General features: G+C 52.6%; 2 long non-coding RNA genes across 2 annotated transcripts; one reads left to right on the top strand and one right to left on the bottom strand.

Annotated features, from left to right (window-relative positions):
* Window positions 1-14,506: 14,506 nt before the first annotated feature.
* On the bottom strand, window positions 14,507-14,984 carry LOC137486367 (uncharacterized). Its single transcript, XR_011005706.1, has 2 exons — window positions 14,925-14,984; window positions 14,507-14,823 (listed from the first exon to the last, which is right to left on the bottom strand). It is a non-coding gene; the product is annotated as an uncharacterized lncRNA (long non-coding RNA).
* Window positions 14,985-15,576: 592 nt separating this feature from the next.
* On the top strand, window positions 15,577-17,939 carry LOC137486366 (uncharacterized). The gene is made up of 3 exons (XR_011005705.1): window positions 15,577-15,684; window positions 15,861-16,014; window positions 17,002-17,939. It is a non-coding gene; the product is annotated as an uncharacterized lncRNA (long non-coding RNA).
* Window positions 17,940-19,054: the final 1,115 nt, after the last annotated feature.

Raw genomic sequence — 19,054 nt, 5'->3', positions numbered from 1 at the left:
TCCTCCATCCTCCATCCTCCATCCTCCATTCTCCATCCTCCATCCTCCATCCTCCATCCTTCATCCTCCATCCTCTATTCTCCATCTTCCATTCTCCATCCTCCATTCTCCATTCTCCATCCTCCATCCTCCATCCTTCATCCTCCAACCTCCGTCCTCCATTCTCCATCCTTCATCCTCCGTCCTCCATCCTCCATCCTCCATCCTCCATCCTCCATCCTGCATCCTCCATTCTCCATTCTCCATCCTCCATCCTCCATCCTCCATCCTCCATTCTCCATCCTTCATCCTCCATCCTCCGTCCTCCATCCTCCATCCTCCATCCTCCAGCGCATCCCTCCGGGATCCGATCCCGCTGGGCCCAGCCCGCGGGCATCCCGCGGCATGCAGGGAGCGGGGAGCAGGCAGCCACAGGGAAGGGTGAGCGGGGGATATTCGGCTGTCTGCAGGCAGAGCACGGAGCACATCCTTGCTGGAAACCAGCGGGTTTAATGAGTGTTGGCGTTAACTGTGCTGCCCGCTCGCAGCCCTGCCCCACTGTCCCCTGCACAGCCCCGTGTCCCCTGCAGGGAGTCAGGGAAAGATCCAGCACCACCCGGAGCCTTCCTCCCCTCACGGGCCACACCGAGTGGGAGATGTCTGGGCACGCTCCCAAGGGCTGAGCTGCTAATTGCTCCTGGGTTTTATAGAGCTCGGGGCTTTTCTGGGATTCTGGACATCTGACTGATTGTGATGGCTCCGAGAATGGTTCCCACTGCAGGCACAGCTTTGAAGCTGTGGGATCGCAGGAAGCTTCAGGAAGCAGATGGATTTAACTGACAAATTGAAGCTCACTGAGTTTTCATTTAATTAACTTTTAATTGGCGATTTTGGGCCTCACGCATTTTTAGTATAATTAGCTGCTTAAATTAGCTGTTAACAGAGGTTTAAATTTAGCAGCAGGCTTTTTATATCCCGTGTCTGGGTTTCTACTGTATCCATGCTGTGATTCCTTTTCAGCCAAATGCTTTAACTCCAGCACACCACAGGATGAGGAGGTTTGGAAGCTGCTACAGGAACTTGGAGCAGGAAAAATGAGATGCACAATTCCACAAGGATTATCCCTAGTGTTCCCTTCTGCGTGGGGTTTCTGGTCACTCTGCACAGCAGATTGGGAGGAAGAGAGGAGAGGAGAGGAGAGGAGAGGAGAGGAGAGGAGAGGAGAGGAGAGGAGAGGAGAGGAGAGGAGAGGAGAGGAGAGGAGAGGAGAGGAGAGGAGAGGAGAGGAGAGGAGAGGAGAGGAGAGGAGAGGAGAGGAGAGGAGAGGAGAGGAGAGGAGAGGAGAGGAGAGGAGAGGAGAGGAGAGGAGAGGAGAGGAGAGGAGAGGAGAGGAGAGGAGAGGAGAGGAGAGGAGAGGAGAGGAGAGGAGAGGAGAGGAGAGGAGAGGAGAGGAGAGGAGAGATCAGTCTTACAAACCCAGTTGTTTCTCTCAGCCCTAAGAAGCTCCATGTAGTCCTTGAAGTGGGTCCCTCACACCCTGTTTGATGGCTGGAAGGAGAGGGACATGGAGAGAACCTCAGGCCACCTGGAAATGTGATCTTGGATATGTTCTTCAAGGCTTCTGAGCTCCTAAGAAAAAACACCTCCATAAATTGGGATGGATCAGGTCAAAGGATGAGCTGCACTGAAGGAAGAGTTCCCAGCAGTGGGGTGTATAAAAGGATTTCAACAAGTCCCCCCAAAAATTATAATCTTTTGATTTTTGCAGTTGAAAACAGGAGAAAAGAAAACTCAGCAAATATATCAAGGAGGTGACAATGCAGCCATGATTTGTTCCTTTTTTCAAGGCTGCATCTGTTTACTATTTTAGGAATAAATTCACAAGCAGGGTGGGCAGATCAATATTGTTCCTAATCCCCCAGATTAAGGGCAGCAGAGAGGGCAGAGCAGCCCAGCCAACAGCGAGGGCTAAAAGCTGCTGGAGCCAGGGCTGGAAAATGCAAATCTGCTCCTTCCTCAGCAGAAATAAACTCCACATTTTTCTCCTCCTTGCTAAGTTCTGTATAAACAGATCAAAAATATGTTGTGGACAAATGACCTTTCCCCAAACTGAGCAAGAAAGGCATGGTCAGGTCTCTGCTCTTTCCTGGTAAAAAAGGTCAAAAAATATTTTAAGAACTGCGGAAAGAATAGAAATGTGGCTAAGTGGAATTTCAAGTGGAGTAGGAAACAATAGCATGGATTAGGTAATTCCCTGCAAGAACAGGGAGAAAATGTCAGGGATTTGGGTGCTCTGGACCTTGGTTTCCTCTCCCGTTGTGAGCAAATGAGGACCAAGCTCTCAGGAATGAACTGGGGGGAAATGAGAGCCCCCCACCACCACCCCTGGGGTCCCAGAGGGGCTTTGGGGCTGGATGGCTCCTCCAGGAGGAGACACATCCATGGGAGAGACACATCCATGGGAAATGGCACGAGCCAGCAGAGCCCTGATGTCTGGGAGGTGCAACTCTACCTATTGCTGCTGGGATAGAACTTTTGGGGACCCTTGGGAGCCTTCATCCCTCCATTAATGATCCCACATTTAATTACTGTACATTAAGTGACTGCACACTTTCAGTAGCCTCTGGTTGTCATCTGCCCCCAGCACTCCCTCCAGGATTTAGGTTCTTGGGCTGACAGACAGACACCAACTGTCCAGAAACCTCCCACGTGAAGCGTTTGCCAAGGATTTCCACAAAATTTTAAAAACTCAGTTCCAGGAAGAGCTCTGATTTCTGCAGAAATGTTGAAAAATTGGGAGGGGAAGTTATTTTTCTACTGAGCAAAGGGGGAAAAAAATGTAGGTATTTCCACTGTAATTTCCTTTAGAAATTTCTACAGCTATTGCTGGAATTACTCAGAAAACATTTTCTGAGTCCTGTGGCTTATGAGGTCACAGTTTCTCCAGCTCAGTGGTCTTGAAGAGCAAAAACTGGCTCTGGCACAGGTTACCCAGAGCAGCCCCTGGATCCCTGGCAGTGCCCAAGGCCATGCTGGACAGGGCTTGGAGCAGCCTGGGATGGTGGAAGGTGTCCCTGCCCATGGCAGGGGTGGATGGGCTGATCATTCAGAGCCTTTCCAACCCAAACCAGGGCAGAGAGAGGAGATTCATCCCCATCAGGACAGGAGATCCCTGCATGCCAGGCCTCCTTTCCCCAGGCATTGGCATTATTCCCTCACTGGCTCATTCCCACACAGATTTTGGCCAAAACTGAAGAGCCAAAAGTGCCTCCACTGTGCTCCAGTGCAGCCCAAGCCCTCCTGCTCTTGTTTCACCCTCATTTTTCCTTGCTAGGAGCTTTGCTGTCTCTTTCTGTCATCTGCCTGGTTCTTCCCAGCCCAATATTCCGAGCTCAGCTGTCCTTTCAAGCTGCAGGAAGGATTTAGGGCTCGGCGAGCCAGAGAACAGATGGGCAGACTGGAGCATGAATGGAAACCTTTGCCATTGAGGAGCTGAAATCCCAGCCCAGAGCCCTGCAGGGCAGTGAATTACCCGGCAGCAGGGGCTGGAGCAAGGCTGGCATATGGGAAAAATCCTGCTTGTCAGGGGGGCAGGAGGAGAGCTCCAGCTGTTTGCAGGGGACCTCTGCACCTGGCCAGCCCAATAAATCTGTCACAAACTCAGCAGGCACCGACTGCCAGCGCAGCAGGGTGGCTCCCCCGGGCTGTTTGCACGTCCTGCCCACAGGAAATGTGCCCAGAAAGGATTAAAGCATGGCCACGCTTCACAAATTGATCCCATCCTGAGCCTTTCAGCCCCGCACTGAGTCAGCATCCAATCCCAAAGGGAGATTTCCTGGGAAGTCTGAAAGGGAATGAACTGCCAGGTTAAAATGCCGTGTTTATCAAACTGAGTGAGAGACTACCCTGCTTCCTACGTGATTTCAAATAAATTAGAAGCCCATCTGCTACGCTTGCTTCCAAGAAATTAATTACTTCCAAGGGTGATGAGTTTTTACAACAAAGTAATTATCAAGCTAATAATAAAGGCAGAGGTTGGGCCTTCGACAAGAGCAAATTGCTGCCACTCCAGTGCCTGCAGCTGGGTGTTCCTGAGAATCCCTCGGGACTGCTGCCCCGGGGGCTCCAGGAGAGGGATGCAGACTGATAAATAACTGTGCCATCCCTCTGGGCCGTGTTCTGGGCTCCCAGGAATGGGAAGAGTGAGCTGGGATCCAGAACCCTGGCTGAGCCCCAGCCTGGGCAGCAGGAGAGGGGGAATCTGCCCCTGTGCCCTGTGCTCAGGTGAGAGCCCACCTGCAGAGCTGCCCCAGCCCCAGGGCCAGGCTGGCACAGCTGGACAGGAGAAGCTCCTGGGAGAGCTCAGAGCCCTTCCAGGGCCTGAAGGGGCTCCAGGAGAGCTGGAGAGGGACTGGGGACAAGGGATGGAGGGACAGGACACAGGGAATGGCTCCCACTGCCAGAGGGCAGGGATGGATGGGATATTGGGAATTAGGAATTGTTCCCTGGCAGGGTGGGCAGGCCCTGGCACAGGGTGCCCAGAGCAGCTGTGGCTGCCCCTGGATCCCTGGCAGTGCCCAAGGCCAGGCTGGACATTGGGGTTGGGAGCAGCCTGGGACAGTGGGAGGTGTCCCTGCCCGTGGCAGGGGGTGGAATAAATTGGTGCTTAAGTTCCTTTCCAACCCAATCCAGTCTCTGATTTCATGATTCTGTATAAAATTGCTGCTCTATATCCAATAAGGATTGGGCTGATTTAATGATAAAACAAAAGGAAACCAAACTGACTTCAAGGGAGGGAAGGAGAGGCTGAAACTCTCCTGGAGCACCTGATGACACCTGTCGTCAGAAATATAGGGACTCCAGGGACAGGGAAAAGGACTTTCTGTGCTGCTTTCTAGGAAAGCATACTGGAAAGTCTGATTTTCCTTATTGGGAAGTTTCCTGGATGTTCTGCAAGCAAACCCTCATCACAAAACATTCCTTTTCCAACTGAGGTGTCCATGAGGCTTCTCCAAGTGCTGCTGCAGCTGCACCAGGCAGGGCAAGCACCAGGAGAGGTTTCTGAAGTGTCCAGATTATATTCCTGCCACTTCTAAAGATCCCCCGTGCTATGGAGCCAGCTCCAGGCTCGCCCAGCCGAGTGTTCCTGTGCTGGCTGGAGCCTTCCTCCTCAGCTGCATCATTGCTAATGACACAGGGCTGCTCATGTGCAGGCCAAGGGCTTTTTTCCCATATAGCTCATGGCCAAAAATTTGATGAATCAGGGTTTGGGGTGATTTATCTCTATTTCTGTCTCTCCTAACTGTATTTTCTATTTCTAGCACCCACTGTCATTCAGGAAAATTTTGTAGGTGTCCAAAGACATCATGACTCACACTCTGGCTCTCCCAGCTCTCATGAGCAGTTTTTACTCAGATTTTGGGATCCTGGCTTGCAGCAAGTGGCTCTCTAGGACCAGGCCCATGACTGGGGAGAAGGAAAATGTTTGGTTTCCTCTGAGTCAGCCCAAGAACTGTGGTTTGTGTTGTCATCATTAACACATCCCTGCAGCTGGAGTTATTTTAATTACCTTGGTGACTGACGGTACTGCTTTTAATAATGGCTTTAGGCGTTAATTCCCATCCTCCAGGGAGACTCTTCCTTTGATTTGTCAAGGTTGAGTGAAACCCAGACCCTTGGAAGCCAATGATCTCCTTTGAGGGGCAACCAGTGTTTCACCTCACTTGTTCTTTCCTTCCCTCTTCCCCTTCCCCTTCCCCTTCCTCCTCCTCCTCCTCCTGCTGGAGCTGTGCTAAGCTCTCAGTTTGCTGCTCTGCAGAGGTCTGGCAGCACATCTGGTGAGCATCCAGCAGGGACAGGGAGATGAGGATTGGGAGTGCAGGCACGGCCACCCCCAGCCTGCAGCACCTGTAAATAAAACAGGATCTGGAGCCAAACAACAACTCCAGGGCTGCAGGTGACCTTCGGTGCCAGCTCCTCGTGTTTTCCTTCACTGGAGCTGCAGCCAGAGGTGTCATCCTGAGCGTGGAAGTACAACCAGAGGGGTGACCCTGGGAGCGCAAGCTCCACTCTCCCAAGGGCTTTTCCCACCTGGAGGCTCAGGTGGATGAAATCCCTCAGCAGGATCCAAGAGCGACCTGCATGAGCACAGCAGAGCTCAGGGCTAGGCTGTTCAGCCAGAGAGGGGGATTTTATTTGAGATCCAGCTGATCTGACTCATTCTCAAACACCCCAAACTCAGCAGCAGCAGGACACAGGCTCTGCCCAGGGGCGCTCAGAGTCACATGGAGGACAAGGGACACCAGCAAGGCCTCGGCATGTCTCCTCTGGCAGCCACATGCTGATTTTGGGTGGTCACCACAGGATCCCCTGCTCACAACACAGTGACCATTGGGTCACCTGGTGGGAGTGAGAGGGGTGGAGAAGGTCCCCACAGGGATGAGGACACACTGCTGTGGTTCCCATGGTGCTGCTGAGGAGGGATGGCTGGAGGAGGATGTTCATGGGGGAATGTTCTGGTTGAAGGACTTGTAAGAAATTGGGACACCTTAATAGACTTCTCAAGGAGTTTTGGGGAGGATTTGACTTTGAACTTCCTTTTTAAAAATAAGAAGTGGCCTACATAGGACTGAGTTTAAAATTATGCAAGTATCCCCCGGTAATGTATAGAGCAGCAGGAGACCCCAGAATAGCATCAGACAGGGATTTGTGCCCTCAGCAGAGACCATCTGCAGAGGAGAAACTGAACTCCTTTGGAAAATCCATGTTGGATCACTGGGAAAGGAGAGATTTTGCTGTCCTGACTGTACAGACAAAGTTCTGGGTGTGCTCGAGCCAGTTCTCTTTTAGGGCAGGTCCTTGGCCACTCTTGAGGCACATCTGAGGTCCAGAAGGAGAGTGGAGGAATTGGCCACAGCAGGAGAGTGGAGAAAGCCCATCCCGAGCTTCTGGAGGTGCTGGGCCAGGAGCTGCCCCCAGGCAAAGCGCCCTGGAGGAGCATCCCTGCCCTGGAGGAACAGCCCTGCCCTGGAGGAACAGCCCTGCCCTGGAGGAGCATCCCTGCCCTGGAGGAACATCCCTGCCCTGGAGGAACAGCCCTGCCCTGGAGGAACATCCCTGCCCTGGAGGAACAGCCCTGCCCTGGAGGAGCATCCCTGCCCTGGAGGAACATCCCTGCCCTGGAGGAACAGCCCTGCCCTGGAGGAACATCCCTGCCCTGGAGGAACAGCCCTGCCCTGGAGGAGCATCCCTGCCCTGGAGGAACATCCCTGCCCTCGAGGAGCATCCCTGCCCTGGAGGAACATCCCTGCCCTGTCCAGTCTCCATCCCTGAGCCATGAGCGTGTCCCATGCCCAGCCATCGAGGCATGAGGGCAGAAATGGCTGTGGGCTGGGTTCTCTGGCCTCCTGTCCCTTTTTCCTGCCCTGGGAGGGGACAGTCCCACCCCTGGCCAGCCCAGGCACTGCCTGCAAGCTTGTCTCTGCCCTGCGAGAACCTGGCCCCGGCAGGAGCTGCTCCTGGGTGCTGTTCCCACATGTCCCAGAGCTGTGTGGGAGACACTAAAGCACACAGGTGACACAGGGCCTGTGGGGATAAAGGACATCCCTCACTTGGGAGGTTTAGGAAAGAAACAAAGCAGCTCTCAGGGCCACTTGCTCTACCTCAGAACAAATCTGGATTCATTTACCTCGTGGCACTTGGAGACAGAGCTTGGCTCTACTTGGGCTGGTGCCTTTTAGGAAGGTAAATCTTGCAAAACCCACCTGGAGCTGTGGTTGCTGAACATTCACCAGGACTTTTGGGGCTGTCCAAGCCAGTGGGTAGCCAAAGGATGCTGAAAAAATTCCAGTGCCCGGTGCTTCACCAGAAGTCAAAATGTTCTACCCACTCTGTTTGTTATTCCCATTGTTTTGTCACTGTATCTAAAAAGTGGTTTCTGTCTGTCTGGTAGGAATTATCAGTGCTGGATTTGTCTCAAGGACTCCTCATCCTTGCAGTGCCTCCCTCCCTCTCATGTTTAAAATCATGAGCCCCAGCAAAGTGCCCTGGTTTGGGTAAGGTTGGTCCTGGGGCCTGGTGACAAGGACAGGACTGGGCACCATCCTTGTGGATCCATGGCTTTTGGCAATATTCCGTTCAGGCTGGCACAACTCCACCTTGGTCAGCACCTCTGCTTGTCCCCCAGCATGGCCAAAGAGCTGGACGGGCCCCAAGTCCTTCCAGGGGACTGAACATGAGGCTGAATAAAGATAAACAGGTTTGAAAAGTGGAGGGAGGATTTTTCACTCCCTGCTTCTTCCCAGTGGAGGGAAGGGAAGGAAAGGATGAAGGGAAAGCCAAAGGAGGAGCACAAGCATCTCCACAGACAAATCCATGGAATTCCAGCCTCTGCTTTGGACTCGGTCTGGCCTAAGCCCAGTGCTGGGTGATGCTGGTGGGGCTCAGGGCAGAGCTGGGGGGTCTGTGCTGGGCACTGGGGAACATCCCCAGGGCGGGGGGAAAGCTTTGCCCAGTGACATCCAGGAAGGGACAGCTGCCCACACAAGCCTGGTTTGGTTTTTGGGGTATCCTAAAGCAGATCCTGGGGTCTGTGTTGGATCCTCCAGCCCTGCAGATGCTGCAGGCTCCCTGGAGCACCATCACCTGGAGCTGAGTGCCTCAGTTCAGTGCCCTCTACCACCAGTTCAGAACCAGCTGGGCTCTGCAGAGAGAGCCTTGGCTGGCTGCTGCCAGACCCTGCTCAGACCACCCCACAGGGAGAGGCTGAAATCCTGAACTCCTGAAATCCTGGCTCCACTGAAAGCCACAGCAACATTCCCATTGCTTTTCCATGGGACACCCCCAGCTTATGAGTTCTGCTCCCAGTGCTTGGCTCCAGCTTCCCACAGGCTCTGAACTGCCCCAGAAGCTTCCCCAGGGCAGCTCTGCTCCCTGCACAGGCTCCAGGGCCCCTTTCCCAGCCACTGTGCCCAGGAGACCTGGGGAATGTCCAAAGGTGTTGCAGTCCTGACTGTTCCACGTCCAACTCTCAGATCCATGAGAGCCAGCAGAGAGCAAACCCAAAACCTCCCGCAGCTCTCGGACCCTCCCACTGCCAGGGAACAAACCAGAGGTGCATTTTTCACCTGGCTGCTGCATTTGTGCTGCTCTCAGGTTGGAGAGGATCCCCCTCAGGGATGGGCCAAGACTGACTTGGTTGCATAGAATCCTCTCCTGCCTTGTGCCTCTTATAAAACCCACCTGGAAAAATAATCCTGGAGGCTGTGCTGACAAATGAGGAACTCTGCCCCTTCCCTTTCCAGGGGTGTGCTTTGGAAACCAAACACAGAGAGAGCCCCTCGGGGTGTCCAAAGCAAACAGCTCTGTTCAGAATACAGAAATAAATATATAAAGCAGGCCATGGACAAATCAGCAAGGAGCATTTCTAAACACAAACCCTGCCACAGGGCCAGACCTTTCCAGTGTGCAGAGCCAACGAGGGGCTCTTTTGGTGCTGTCAGATTTTGTTGCTGCTGCCAAGCTGATTTACAGCAGTTCTTTGTGCAGTGTGGCCCCTGCTCAGGGCTTGTGTGGGGTTGCAAGGCATGGTCAGGATCCTTCTTCCACTAGATGCAAACCCAGCAGAGGAAATCACAACCCTCCTCTTAGGGGAAAGAATAATAATTCTAATACAAAAAAACCTTTAAATCAACCCAGCAGAGGAAATCTCAACACTCCTCTTAGGGAAAAGGAAAAAAATAATTATTAGAAATGTTTAAAATCCTCATCCTGGTATGATTTCTTTGATTTTAACAGCTGCTGATATGGACTTTTTGAGGCCATAGGGAGGAGCAGCCGCTGTCTGCAAAACAGATCAGGAGCAAGGCTACCTTCTCTCTCTATTTAGGAACAGGGGATGTTTTGGGAGCACTCAGCCTGGAAAGGCAGGAAGGGAGAAGTCAGGATGGAAACCCGGGGCTGACACGGTGGAGTGGAGCCCCTCTGCCCCAAATCCCTCAGCAGGAGCCTCCCCGAGGAGCCCGGCTGTGGCCAGGGTCCGTGGGGAGGCGAGGGACAGGAGGGGCCGTGGGATGGGGAATGAGCCCCAGGCCCTGGGGGCTGCCTGGGGTGAACTTCCCGAGGAGAACAGGGGGATTTATGGGGGAAACACTTCTCCAGGCAGGCCTGGAACCCCCAGAGCAGCTTCTCCACATGTCTGGGAGCACCTCCCAGGCTGCTCCCAGCCCTGTCGAGCCTGGCCTTGGGCACTGCCAGGGATCCAGGGGCAGCCACAGCTGCTCTGGGCACCCTGTGCCAGGGCCTGCCCACCCTGCCAGGGAACAACTCCTAATTCCCAATATCCCATCCATCCCTGCCCTCTGGCACTGGGAGCCATTCCCTGTGTCCTGTCCCTCCATCCCTTGTCCCCAGTCCCTCTCCAGCTCTCCTGGAGCCCCTTCAGGCCCTGGAAGGGCTCTGAGCTCTCTCTGGAGCTTCTCCTCTCCAGGTGAGCACCCCCAGCTCTGCCAGCCTGGCTCCAGAGCAGAGGAATTTCTCTGGGCTCCAGAGTCTGCTCCAAGTCTGAGCAGAAAAGCAGAACCTGAAGCTGTCCCAGCCCTGCACCAGACCCTGCTCCAGCAGTGGAGGGGGTGAGCAGCCCCTGGGGCAGGGCAGGACCAAAGCTGCACTGAGCACTCCCCCTGCCTGGCCAATGATAATCTCGTGTTTATGCCCTGATTTAGCCTGTGACTGGCTCCAAGAGCAAGTTTCAATTCACAAATGAACGTGCTGGAAGTGCTGCTGGCTTTTCCATGGCCATGGATACAGAATTGAACACAGACAGTGGTAACACTCCAAAGGCTGAGCAGGATCAGCAAAGGAAATGCCTCAAATGCTCATGGTGCACTGTCAAGTGTAAAAGTGGAACATAAAGACACTTCTAGTGAAATTGTTAGGGAAAAAAAAGCTGTTCAAACTTCCTTTTGTTGCTAAGAAATAGCAAAACATGAGAATAAGCAAAGGAGCACTGCAGAAGGCACAGATGTGCAACACAGTTCATCATCCATGGACACACTCCTGACAGCCAGCTAAATACAGTTGTTTTCCATGTCTAAAATGATATTTTTGTGGGACAAAACCTCCATGTATCACTAATAATGTATTAACTACTCTTTGAAGAGAATAATGGAAGATTTGGCTAAAATATTCGTACTTATATTTGTGGTTTCTGAAGTCTGAAACCATGAGGATTTCAAAACATTTCATGTGGCTCATTACAGCTTAGCTAGGAGGGAAATCATCTATTGTCGAGTTATTTTCAAGGAAGAAGCAGCAGTGAGAAGAGTTGAAAATGTGAGAAGTGCTTCCACCATATGGTTTGAATTCTGATGATGATTCATCACTTGCCACTAAAATTTTAATTTTCAAAGTCAGTCAGAAATTAAAGGGGGGGAAAGGCTGAATATTTACTCCCAAGTTCTCAACCCACATGTGTTAAACAGCAAAGTATGGTGTAAATGCATTGTGTTGAGGACAGGAGTTTATGAATTCCTTCCCTTAGCAAAGGGCTGAAGAATTGTAGAGGATTTGGGATCTTTTTCCTATTAAATACAAAGAAATGTTGAGGCAGTCTATCATAAAATGGCCCTTTCTTCCTGAGAGTTATCCCAGGGAATTCAGCAGGAATAGCCCAGCTGAAGTTTTTATATTCTTTAATACAATACAGATGGCAAGAGAGATGGAAAGTGCTTGGTATGCAAGTGCTGAAGGCTTTCAATATTCATTTTAAAACACATAAGAATACTTTAAAAATGAGCTTGCATTAATCTTTGCATGCCAAAATGTATAACATGCATCCACTGAAGTGTAAATTACAGCCAAGGACTGACAACAAATTCCTTGGCTTTAAACACCAAACTTCTCTGAAAGAAAAATCACAACAGTGCAGAGCAGAATCATCAGAAAAGGGTTTTGTTTGCCTGGGTGTGTTGTCTTGCAGACACCTGACTTCACAGGGATCTCAGCACGTGACACTCAACCTGAATCAATCATTTTCTCTGAAATCCATGCTGACTTCTCATCACAAACATCAGAGAAGTGGTGAATTTTTAGAGCAGGCTTGTTGTGTATCAGACTGAGCATGCATATGTTTTAGGGGGGTTGAGTTATGGAAGGCTCTGATTCTGAAGCAGTGAATCCCAGGTCTCTCTGTTGCTCCAAACCTCCTGGATCTCCTGCAGCTGTCAGGGATGTGCCTGTGTGTGCTAGGTAGAAGGAGATCTGGACAGGCTGCAACCTCCTGATAAACCCTGATTCTGCCAAAGGACAAGTCTCAAATTGACACCATTTATCCACAGAAGGTGTTTTATGGCTTGATAAAAATATAAAAGATACCAGAGGAAGGGAAGCCTCATTGTCATCCTGCCATGAACTTTTAAAATGAGGCATCAGAGATTCCTCCCCCAGAGGGTGCTGGCACTGCCCAGGCTCCCCGGGGAATGGGCACGGCCCTGAAGCTGCCAGAGGTCCAGGAGCATTTGGACAGCGCTGCCAGGGATGCCCAGGGTGGGGTTGTTGGGGGGTCTGGGCAAGGACAGGGACTGCACTGGGTGATCCCAGTGGTCCCTCCCAGCTCAGGGTATCCATCACTCCATAATGGGATGAGGGCTCTTAAGATGCCCAGAGAACCCTCCCAAACACCCCCTCCCTGATGTGCCCATTTCAAATGTTCCTTAAACAAGCCCAGCACCTCCAAACTGCTTTTCCCACCCCAGATTACACTGCAGAGGGAGCAGCAAGCCCAGCGGGGTGAGGGGGACCTCAGAGCCCTGTCCTTGGCTGGAGCAGCTGCCACCAGCACAGCCAGCCAGGGGACATTGGCTGCCCTGCAGAAAATTAACCTGGATTTGAGAAACTGATGCACCCCACTCCCATTGGCACCAAATCATCCCCTCTGTGCTCCAGGATCACAGCTTTGGCAGTGCCCATGGCACCTGGGACACCAAGCCAGGTCTCAGCTGCCACCTGGGCTGCGTGGGGCCTGTGAGATCCCCACACGGGACATCACAGAGGTGTCCCCATTGCCTGGCTCTAGCGTCCCCCCCATTTCCTGGCCCTGGTGTCCCCATTTCCTAGCCCTGGTGTCCCCATTTCCTGGCTCTGGTGTCCCCCCTGCCTGGCCTTGGTGTCCCCATTCCCTGGCTCTGATGTCCCCCCCATTTCCTGGCCCTGGTGTCCCCATTTCCTGGCCCTGGTGTCCCCATTTCCTGGCTCTGGTGTCCCCCCTGCCTGGCTCTGATGTCCCATTTCCTGGTTCTAGTGTCTCCCCACCCTGCTTGCCCCTGGCATCCCCCATTTCCTGGCTCTGGTGTCCCCCATTTCCTGGCTCTGGTATCCCCCTTTTCCTGGCTCTGGTGTCCCCATTTCCTTGCTCTGATGTCCCCCCCATTTCCTGGCTCTGGCGTCCCCATTTCCTGGCTCTGGTGTCCCCATTTCCTTGCTCTGATGTCCCCCCCATTTCCTGGCTCTGGTATCCCCCATTTCCTGGCTCTGGTGTCCCCATTTCCTTGCTCTGATGTCCCCCCCATTTCCTGGCTCTGGTGTCCCCATTTCCTGGCTCTGGTGTCCCCCATTTCCCGGCTCTGGTGTCTCCCCCATTTCCTGGCTCTGGTGTCCCCCATTTCCCGGCTCTGGTGTCCCCCCCATTTCCTGGCTCTGGTGTCCCCATTTCCTGGCCCTGGTGTCCCCATTTCCTGGCTCTGGTATCCCCCATTTCTTGGCTCTGGTGTCCCCCATTTCCTGGCCCTGGTGTCCCCATTTCCTGGCTCTGGTGTCCCCCATTTCCTGGCTCTGGTGTCCCCATTTCCTTGCTCTGATGTCCCCCTCATTTCCTGGCTCTGGTGTCCCCATTTCCTGGCTCTGGTATCCCCCATTTCCTGGCTCTGGTGTCTCCCCCATTTCCTTGCTCCTTCTGCATTGCTGACTGGCACAAACCAGCCCCAAACCCCGCTGGAGAGCACCGTGAGGGGCTCTTTCCTCCTCTTTCCTCCTCTCTCCTCCGTAATTCAATCCCAGCCTGGGCTGGCAGCCAGGCAGATCCAGGAGTGAGACAGGCTCCTCTTGGTTATTAACGAGTTTCTTGATCCCAAAGAGCCCTTCCCAAGGAAAAACACTTCCCTCCATGGGCCAGCCTGGGCCAAACAGACTGGGGCTGCATTTCTCCCTTGGCTTTGGTGCCTGGGCTCCTTGGCCTTGTGCCAGTGGGCAGCAGCTGGCCCCAAGCTCACCCTCAGGATGTGCAGCTCCGGCCCCTCTCCCACCTGTCTTTGGGGAGGGGGGGATCAAGGGCCACCTGAATAAAGCAAATGTTAGTAGGTAAAAAGGGCTTAAATGGGTTATTTTTTGTTATTTTGCTTCACTTTCTATTGTGGTGGCGTTTTGTGGAATTTCTTTCAGTGGACAAAACAAGGCTGCAGCAGATGCCAAGTGCTCAGACCTCACCTTGACAGAGCTGAGGAACAGAAATAACTTCAGTGACTTGGAGGTAGGATGTGTGGAATCAGTAAAAACCACAGGGAAATAAGCTTTGTTTTAATCATCTGCTCAAATTCCTGTAAGTTAAGGAGATCCCAGGTACCCTGTACCCAGAGAAATGTTCCTGCTGCTGTCCATGACATCAGTCCCTGGGCTTTGGCTGCCTGGGGATCCGTGCTGCGCCTCCAGCAGATGTAACCTTTGTACAAGGGGGATGTTTGGTGCTTGTACTCTCCAGCTATTTCTGGAAGTGAATGCAATAATCTTCCACTCGGATATGACTGTCTCCAGCATAAACAAATCCAGGCCAGCTTTGCACCATAGTTCTACTGTCTGGAAATATCATCATGGAGGATGTTTACTTGACTCTTTCCAATTTTTTTTTTCATTCTTTGCTTTGTTTGCAGTCAAACTCAAATTTTTTAGATATACACACTTTTCCCAACCCAAATGACTTCCCCCTTTCATTTCAGCATCTCTTGCTCCAGAATCTGGGGAACAGCCAAACTCCTTCACTGGAACCAGTTTCCATTTGGGACGTGACATCATTCCAAGTTGTCATAAAGTCAAAGTGTGTGTTCCATATCCAGGACCAGCATGGAGAGCTTGTGTTGTCCTTGGCATTGTGGCCACTGCCACAGTTGTCCATGTCCATCTTCCTCTGGAAACACAGGACATCAGACTCGGGAGTCTGGGTCACCTCTCACTGCTAGGGTGACATTTCTCCTCCAGGTGGGACAGTTGGACTCGATGGGCTGAATTTCATTGTCCTGGCAGCCTCCCAGTGCTGACATGAGTGACAAGGAACTGTCTGTGGACAGCTTTGATGCCCTTGATGACATGGGACAGACCCATGGGGACATCCCCATCTGACCATCAGCCTCCTTGGAAAGCAGTGGACAGCAAACCAGCACTGTGCTGTGAACTCAAGGTCTGAGATGAACTAGAAGTGATTGCAGGAGAAATCTGCCCTTGGCCAGAGGCACTGGGTGGGATAATCCCCTCTGTGATGATGAGTGTGGTGCTCCTAAAACCCCACAAGTGCTCACAGCTCCAAGGAACTCCTGCTCCAGGGCTGGATGGTGCTGGATCTGCAGGAGTCCAGGCTGGGGAAGAGCATTTACTATCACAGGGAAAGAAGAGTGTATTTTTGAGATGGACTGATTTATTCCTGCCTGGATGGGACTTGGGGAGGTGTGTGAGACATTGAACTCCCTTCCTGGCCACACTGCCTGGGGCAGCCTGGGGAACCAGCACAGCTGCTGCTCTGTGCTGAACCATCTCAGGGAGCAGCTCCTTGCAGGGCCCGAGGGCAGCTGGGCACCACATCCAGGCTGTGCACCACCCTTCTGTCCCTCTGCCACCTGTAGCTTCTCACTGAGAAGTTGTTGGGATGAAAACTTCCTGGCAAGATTGGTTCAGATAAACACACAGACACAGCTGGAAGCAGCTCCAGGGGAGGTGAATCACACCCAGACCTGGACGCCATCAATTCAAGATGAAACAGCCTCAAGTTGCTCCAGGGTAGGTTTAGTTTGGATATTAGGGAAAAGTTCCCAATGGAAAGGGTAGTAGGGAATTGGAACTGCTCAGGGCAGCGATGGGGCCACCATCCTTGGAGGCATTTAAAACATATGTAAATGTGGCACTTGGGGACATGGTTAGTGGTGGCCTTGGCAATGCATTCCAGGGGGAATGGTTGGACTCATGACCTTAGAGACCTTTTCCAAGCTTAATTCCATAATTCTAAGAGTACCATCAGCCCCCTTGCTTAGCACTCCTGGCTCTGGAACAACCCCCTGGACTTCAGAATCCCCTGGAAGTCAGAACTGAGGGCCACCTTTAAGCCACAGAGGACTTCAGAATCCCCTGGAAGTCAGAGCTGAGGGCCACCTTTAAGCCACACAAATGTTTTTTCCACCACTTCTCTCCCACTAAAGAGCAACCAAGTGTCCTACAAACCTCTGTGTTTGCTCGTATCTGCTCCCACTAAGGAATAACCCTGCAGGGAATGAGGAGGCAGAAACGGGACCAGGTTAATTTGGAGTGTGCCCTCCCAGCCCAGCGTCAGCGGATATGGGTAATTTTGTGCTGCTTCCTCGGAGATATTTTTAGCCACTCAAGTGACTTGTGGCAATTCCCCGAGGCCAGAGTGATTCATAGGGTTTGGAGACTGCGCTGGATCACTCCTTGGGAAGGGAGCGTCATCCCACTGTAACCAGGAGCTTCAAAGGCATAGGGACTTTGAAAAATGGAGCAGGATCTCCAGAAGGAGGTTTTTGGCTCTGGCTAAACTGGAGCTGTGGAATTTTCAGATTATTATATCATGGGGGGAGGGATCTTTTTGTTCTGGTGTTGGTGAAAGGCAGTGATTAATCTCACAGGCTGGGGGCAGGCAATGTGCAGAGAAAGACTGAGCCATGGAAATTCCCTCTTCCCTCAGTCCTCAGCAGCTTTTAACCCTGCCCTGGGCACCATCTCACATTTTTATCCTGCTTTCCTCCCCTTCAGCCTCTTCTCCATCAGTGCACATCAGTCTTCCTCTTCCAGACCTTTATCTCTGATGTGTTGGCTTTCCAGAGACTTTTTTAAGTTCTTCTTGTAGTCAAGTGGACTTTGGTGGGATTTGTGAAGTTCAGCAGCCCAAGGGCAGAGGAGAACAGGACATTTTTCCTGATCCTCTTCATCTGGCTGCCCCTTCCCACAGACACTCCTTAGATCATGTCCAAGAACTGCTTCTCTCTAGACTGACAAAAGCAGAGGAAGGAAACTCCCATCAATCCATGAGGAGACTGAGATGAGATGAGATGAGATGAGATGAGATGAGATGAGATGAGATGAGATGAGGTTAATTCATGAGAAAGGTCCTTCCTCTGCTTTTTGTCTCCCCTTTACTTAGAAAACGGGCAAACCTTTCCTAAAGTGAGTTGAATGTGGGTTCAGAAGAATGTTTTGATGTATTTCTGCTACGTGGAAGAAAGGAGAGAAGGTTTCCTGCCAAGCTTGGTGGGTTGGCAGTAGCTGTCCAGCCTGTCCAGCAGCTCATTTCCAGAGAGCATCCTCTGGACAGCAAAGGATCAGGAAGGGCAAGAGCAGCATAAGCAGTGACCAGAGAACCTTCCTCTGTCCCCAGTCCCCACAGAGCAGTCAGGAGGGCTGCTGCCAACAGCTGTGAGAGCCCCATGGGGAGAGGGAGGAATCAGGGGCCTCTTGCCAGGAAGAACCAAAAAAGATGGTAAAGATCTGGAGGCAGAGAGGGGAGAGGAAGACAGGCCTTGGTCAGAGCTGTCTGGAAGACATGAGGCTATGAAAACTGTGTCTTTAGGCTGCTCCTCAGGGCTGAGGCAGCAGCCAGACTTCCAGGCTCAATTTCCCCAGTCATGTGGGATCTGCTGGGCTCCAGACATCCCTCAGCAGCAGTGTTTTGTGGGCAGATAATGCCTGGCTGCTCTTGTAAGAGATGTAGCTATCTTGACTACAGAGCAGCTCCTGATCCCTCCTGAGGTATTTTTGCTGTGGACAGGAGCCAGTGGGATCATGTGCTGGGGATTCAGCTCCAGCTCCTCTGTCACAGGCCCAGGCACAGCACACAGGCTCCAGGAGTTATTTACAGCAAACCAGCCAAGCCCTCTGGCACAGCAGCTGCTGGGTGCCAATGCCAAAGGCGAGTGCTGAGTCCAGGATCTTCCTCCCTATGACCAGCACTGCTACAAAAGCAGCTTCTTCAAGCCCTGTCTTGCCTGGGACTCAGCCTTCATCCACCCTTGCAGAGCAGAGAAGAGACAGTGACCACGCTTGCTTGGTCTGCTCTGTGGAGAACTCGGAATCGTGGAATATCCTGAGCTGGGAGGGACCCACCAGCATCAGTGAACCCCTGCTCTGCCCAGACCCCCCAGCAACCCCACCCTGGGCATCCCTGGCAGCGCTGGCCCAACGCTCCTGGAGCTCTGGCAGCCTCGGGGCCGTGCCCATTCCCTGGGGAGCCTGGGCAGTGCCAGCACCCTCTGGGGGAAGAACCTTTCCTGCTCTCCAGCCTGACCTGCCCTGGCCCAGCTCCAGCCGTTCCCTGGCTCCTGTCCCTGTCCCAGAGCAGAGGTGGGAGCTGCCCCTCAGGAGGAGCTGCAGCCCCTGGGGAGCTCCAGCTGAACAATCCCAGTGCCTGCAGCTGCTCCCCCCGGCAAAGCAAGGGCAGTGACAGGTGACACAGCCTTGGTGACACCCTGGGGCCATCCCAGCCCTGCAGAGGAGATTTGTGGTGTTCAGCCAAGTGTTGGAGATGCACAAACTTCTTCAGGTGCAGTGAAACCAGCCCTGGTCTGCAGGACCAGAGATGAACCAACCCCTCCTGAGACTCTCCCAAGGCTCAGGTGGAGCCGCAATGTGAGAGAGGGAGTGTGTGGGAAAGTGGATTTCAGGATAAAACCTCACCACGGAGCAGCCAAGTTGTTCTGGGAGAAAGTTTCCTGTCAGAGAGTGTGGTCACACTGAAACCAAAACTTTTCTTAAGAGCAGGCCAACTGAATGACTGAGTGCTAATTTCTCCTTTGTGGCAGAGCAGCTTCAT

The sequence above is a fragment of the Anomalospiza imberbis genome, chromosome 21 (genome assembly GCF_031753505.1).
Source record: "Anomalospiza imberbis isolate Cuckoo-Finch-1a 21T00152 chromosome 21, ASM3175350v1, whole genome shotgun sequence".
Taxonomy (NCBI): Eukaryota; Metazoa; Chordata; class Aves; order Passeriformes; family Viduidae; genus Anomalospiza; species Anomalospiza imberbis.
The sequence above is the reverse complement of the archived record's forward strand: the minus strand, read 5'-3'. Positions and strand labels throughout refer to the sequence as shown.